The 6,226-nt window shown below is 41.4% G+C and overlaps 1 non-coding gene across 1 annotated transcript; it reads right to left on the bottom strand.

The window, feature by feature from the left end:
* Positions 1–3,039: 3,039 nt before the first annotated feature.
* On the bottom strand, positions 3,040–3,143 carry LOC130937718 (small nucleolar RNA R71). The gene has a single exon (XR_009068922.1). It is a non-coding gene; the product is annotated as a small nucleolar RNA R71 (small nucleolar RNA).
* Between the last annotated feature and the right edge of the window lie 3,083 nt (positions 3,144–6,226).

Consider the following 6,226-nt stretch of genomic DNA (forward strand, 5'->3'; position numbering starts at 1 on the left):
GACCTTTTACTATTGTATTTGAATCTTTTGATCACTTTAGATCTCTAGATCATCTTTGGACATCTTGTTCTTAGATTATTGGGAGGCTGGCCTCACGGCCATGCCTAGACCTTGTTCTTATGTATTTTCAACGGTGGAGTTTCTACACACCATAGATTAAGGTGTGGAGCTCTGCTGTACCTCGAGTATTAATGCAATTACTATTGTTCTTCTATTCAATTCCGCTTGTTCTTTGTCCAAGATATCACTTGTTCTTCAACTTGATGAAAGTGATGATCCGTGACACTCATCATCATTCTCACTCATGAACAAAGTGACTGACAACCACTCTTGTTCTACAAGCATACGAGGCTCTAGTGTTTATCTCTTGGATTCCTGATACACGATGCATGGTTGATCGCCTGACAACCGAGTGCTCGCCTGACAAACGAGCCAGCCATTACGTGAGATCAGAGTCTTCGTGGTATAGGCAAGAACTGATGGTGGCATTCAAGAGAATCCGGAAGGTCTAACCTTGTCTGTGGTATTCTGAGTAGGATTCAATGATTGAATGACTGTGACGTGCTTCAAACTCCTGAAGGCGGGGCGTTAGTGACAGACGCAAAAGAATCACTGGATTCTATTCCGGCCTGATTGAGAACCGACAGATGGATAGCCGTGCCGTGACAGGGTGCGTTGAACATTTCCAATGAGAGGATGGGAGGTAGCCACTGACAACGGTGAAACCCTTGCATAAGCTTGCCATGGAAAGGAGTAAGAAGGATTGGATGAAGACAGTAGGAAAGCAGAGAGACGGAAGGGACAAAGCATCTCCATTCGCTTATCTGAAGCTCTCACCAATGATATACATAAGTATCTCTATCTTTATCTTTATGTTTTATTCATCATCTACACCCATTTGAGTCTGCCTGACTGAGATTTACAAGGTGACCATAGCTTGCTTCATACCAACAATCTCCGTGGGATCGACCCTTACTCACGTAAGGTATTACTTGGACGACCCAGTGCACTTGCTGGTTAGTTGTGCAAAGTTGTGTAGTGATCACAATTTCGCGCACCAAGTTTTTGGCGCCGTTGCCGGGGATTGTTTTGAGTTTGGACAACTGACGGTTCATCTTGTTGCTTAGATTAGGTATTTTTTTTCAGAGTTCTTGAGAATAAATTCTAGTGTTTCATGATGATCTGTTGAAGTCTGGCTGGCTGAGAAGCCATGTCTATTCTAATTGGACCGAGGTTTCAACCTATCATCACAAGAGCTTGTTGATTCCTATCAATCTTGCTATTCGAGCAATGATCTGCTAAGGCTTGGCTGGCCATTGGCCATGTCTAGTGTTTTGGACCGAAGCTTTCTTTGAAAGCTTGGCTGGCTGTGAAGCCATGTCTAATTCCTGGACCGGAGTCTTAGACTAACATTGCAATGATTCCTGGAATCCAAATTGAGAATTCTGAAACCTTTATTTTCTATTTTCATATATTTTTCGAAAAAGCACAAAAAAAATTACAAAACCATAAAAACCAAAAATATTTTATGTTTCTTGTTTGAGTCTAGTGTCTAATTTTAAGTTTGGAGTCTTGCATGCATTGTTTATTTGATCTTGGTTCTATTTTCAAGTCAATAGTACAGGGAACTGAAGATTCAGAACATGCAGCAGAGGAATTACACAGAAAAAGCTGGGCGTTCAAAACGCCCAGTGAAGAAGGACAGACTGGCGTTTAAACGCCAGCCAGGGTGCCTGGTTGGGCGTTTAACGCCCAAAAAGGTAGTGCATTGGGCGTTAAACGCCAGAATGTGCACCATTCTGGGCGTTTAACGCCAGGATGGCACAAGGGGGAGGATTTTGTTTTCAAAATCAATTCTTTCAAGTTTTCAAAGTTTTTCAAAATCAAATCTTTTTCAAATCATATCTTTTCAATCAAATGTTTTCAAAATCAATTTCTTTCCTTTTTCAAAGATACTTACTAACAATTAATGATTTGATTGAACATTTTAAGTATGTTGCCTTTTCTGTTGAGAAAGGTTTAATGTTTGAATCATATCTTTTCTTGTTAGGCAAGTCATTAATTTTTAAAATCAAATCTTTTTAAAATTGTTTTCAAATCATATCTTTTCAATCATATCTTTTTAAAAGCATAATTTTTTATCATATCTTTTTAATCACATCTTTTTCAAAACAGTTTTTAATCATATCTTTTTGATTTCTAATTTCAAAAATCTTTTTCAAAAATTATTTGATTTCTTTTCCACTCTTGATTTTCGAAAATCATTTAAGGTTTTTCAAAAATGTTTTCAAAATATTTCACTTGATTTTCGAAAACTTCTTCCTCTCTTCCCACATCCTTCTATTTATGGAGTACCACTCCTTCTCAATGCACAATTCGAACTCTATCTAATTAAGTTCGAATTCTCTACTTCTTCCTTCTATTTTTCTGTTCCTCTGACACTTCAAGGAATCTCTATACTGTGACATAGAGGATTCCATATTTTCTTGTTCTCTTCTCTTTCATATGAGCAGGAACAAAGACAAAAGCATTCTTGTTGAAGCTGACCCTGAACCTGAAAGGACCTTGAAGCGAAAGCTAAGAGAAGCTAAGGCACAATTCTCTGTAGAGGACCTAACCGAATTCTTCAAAGAAGAAGAACACATGGCAGCCAAAAACAACAACAATGCAAGGAAGGTGCTGGGTGACTTTACTGCACCTACTCCCGACTTCTATGGGAGAAGCATCTCTATCCCTGCCATTGGAGCAAACAACTTTGAGCTTAAGCCTCAATTAGTTTCTCTAATGCAACAGAATTGCAAGTTCCATGGACTTTCATTGGAAGATCCTCATCAGTTCTTAGCTGAATTCTTGCAAATCTGTGACACTGTCAAGACTAATGGGGTTGACCCTGAGGTCTACAGACTTATGCTATTCCCTTTTGTTGTAAGAGACAGAGCTAGGACATGGTTGGACTCACAACCTAAAGAAAGCCTGGACTCATGGGAAAAGCTAGTCAATGCCTTCTTGGCAAAGTTCTTTCCACCTCAAAAATTGAGTAAGCTTAGAGTGGAAGTCCAAACCTTCAGACAGAAGGATGGAGAATCCCTCTATGAAGCTTGGGAAAGATACAAACAATTGATCAGAAAATGTCCATCTGACATGCTTTCTGAATGGAGCATCATAGGTATTTTCTATGATGGTCTCTCTAAACTATCCAAGATGTCTTTGGATAGCTCTGCTGGAGGATCTCTTCATCTGAAGAAGACGCCTACAGAAGCTCAAGAGCTAATTGAAATGGTTGCAAATAACCAATCCATGTACACTTCTGAAAGGAATCCTGTGAACAATGGGACAAGTCAGAAGAAAAGAGTTCTTGAGATTGATACTCTGAATGCCATATTGGCTCAGAACAATATATTGACTCAGCAAGTCAATTTGATTTCTCAAGGTCTGTCTGGAATGCAAAATGCACCAAGCAGTACTAAGGATGCTTCATCTGAGGAAGAAGCTTATGATCCTGAGAACCCTTCAATGGAAGAGGTGAATTACCTAGGAGAACCCTATGGAAACACCTATAATTCTTCATGGAGAAATCATCCAAATTTCTCATGGAAGAATCAAGAGAGACCTCAACAAGGTTTCAATAACAATAATGGTGGAAGAAACAGGTTTAGCAATGGCAAGCCTTTTCCATCATCTTCTCAGCAACAGACAGAGAGTTCTAAGCAGAACACCTCTGACTTAGCAACCATGGTCTCTGATCTAATCAAAACCACTCAAGTTTCATGACTGAAACAAGGTCCTCCATTAGGAATTTGGAGGCACAAGTGGGACAGCTGAGCAAGAAAGTTACTGAACTCCCTCCTAGTACTCTCCCAAGCAATACAGAAGAAAATCCAAAAGGAGAGTGCAAGGCCATCAACATGGCCAAATTTGGAGAGGAGGGAGAGGAAGTGAACGCCACTGAGGAAGACCTCAATGGGTGTGCACTAGCCTCCACTGAGTTCCCCAATGAGGAACCATGGGAATCTGAGGCTCAAAATGAGACTATAGAGATTCCATTGGACTTACTTCTGCCTTTCATGAGCTCTGATGAGTATTCTTCCTCTGAAGAGGATGAGTATGTCACTGAAGAGCAAGTTGCTAAATACCTTGGAGCAATCATGAAGCTAAATGACAAGTTATTTGGAAATGAGACTTGGGAGAACGAACCTCCTTTGCTCACCAAAGAACTGGATGACTTGTCTAGGCAGAAATTACCGCAAAAGAGACAAGATCCTGGGAAGTTTTCCATACCTTGCACCATAGGCACCATGACCTTCAAGAAGGCTCTGTGAGACTTAGGGTCAAGTGTAAACCTCATGCCTCTCTCTGTAATGGAGAAGCTAGGGATCTTTGAGGTACAAGCTGCAAGAATCTCACTAGAGATGGCAGACAACTCAAGAAAACAAGCTTATGGACTTGTAGAGGATGTCTTGGTGAAGATTGAAGACCTTTACATCCCTACTGATTTCATAGTCCTAGAGACTGGGAAGTGCATGGATGAAACCATCATCCTTGGCAGACCCTTCCTAGCCACAGCAAAGGCTGTGATTGATGTTGATAGAGGTGAACTGATCATTCAAGTGAATGAAAAATCCTTTGTGTTTAAGGCTCAAGGATATCCCTCTGTCACCATAGAGAGAAAGCATGAAGAGCTTCTCTCAAATCAGAGTCAAGCAGAGCCCCCACAGTCAAACTCTAAGTTTGGTGTTGGGAGGCCACAACCAAACTCTAAGTTTGGTGTTGAACCCCTACATTCAAACTCTAAGTTTGGTGTTGGGAGGTTCCAACATTGCTCTGAGAAAATATGAGGCTCCATGAGAGCCATCTGTCAAGCTACTGACATTAAAGAAGCGCTTGTTGGGAGGCAACCCAATGTTATATTTTATCTATTTCTTTTGTTATTTTATGTTTTTTGTAGGTTGATGATCATAAGAAGTCACAAAATCAATTGAAAAAGCAAAAACAGAATGAAAAACAGGAAGAAAAATAGCACACCCTGGAGGAAGAACCTACTGGCGTTTAAACGCCAGTAAGGCTAGCAATTGGGCGTTTAACGCCCAGTCTGGCACCATTCTGGGCGTTTAACGCCAGAAAGGGGCACCAGACTGGCGTTAAACGCCAGGAAAGGGCAAGAACCTGGCGTTAAACGCCAGAAATGGGCACCAGCCCGGTGTTTAACGCCAGATTTGGCACAAAACGTGTTTTTGCATGCCATTTGGTGCAGGGATGACTTTTCCTTAACACCACAGGATCTGTGGACCCCACAGGATCCCCACCAACCCCACCACTCTCTCTTCTTCTTCACCTATTCACCTATCACCTCAATACCTCTTCCCCAAAAACCCTTCACCTATCAAATCCCATCTTTCTCTTCACCACTCACATCCATCCTTCATAAAACCCCACCTACCTCACCCTTCAAATTCAAACCACTTTCCCTCCCAAACCCACCCATACATGACCAAACCATAAGCCTCCCTCTCCTATATAAACCCTTCTTCACCCCTTCATTTTCACACAACCTAAACACCACTTCTCCCCCTCTTTGGCCGAACACAAAGCCATACCCTTCTTCCTCATTTCTTCTTCTTCTACTCTCTTCTTTCTTCTTTTGCTCGAGGACGAGAAAACCTTTTAAGTTTGGTGTGGTAAAAGCATTACTTTTTGTTTTTCCATAACCATTTATGGCATCCAAGACTGGAGAAACCTCTAGAAAGAGGAAAGGGAAGGCAAAAGCTTCCACCTCCGAGTCATGGGAGATGGAGAGATTCATCTCAAGGGTGCATCAAGACCACTTCTATGAAGTTGTGGCCTTGAAGAAGGTGATCCATGAGGTCCCTTTCAAACTCAAAAAGGGTCAACTTTGATCAAAGGTTGGACCAAGTCCTCACAGACATTTGTGAAGAGGGCGCTCAATGGAAGAGAGATTCAAGAGGAAAGCCGGTTCAACTGAGAAGGCATGACCTCAAGCCCATCACTAAGAAAAGGATGGAGCAAACAAGAGACCCTACTCATCATGAGATCTCTGAGATGCCTCAAGGGATGCACTTTCCTCCACAAGACTATTGGGAGCAAATTAAACACCTCCCTAGGAGAATTAAGCTCCAACATGGGACAACTAAGGGTGGAGCACCAAGAACATTCCATCCTCCTCCATGAAATTAGAGAAGATCAAAGAATCATGAGAGAGGAGCAACAA

Source organism: Arachis stenosperma, chromosome 6 (genome assembly GCF_014773155.1).
Source record: "Arachis stenosperma cultivar V10309 chromosome 6, arast.V10309.gnm1.PFL2, whole genome shotgun sequence".
NCBI lineage: Eukaryota > Viridiplantae > Streptophyta > Magnoliopsida > Fabales > Fabaceae > Arachis > Arachis stenosperma.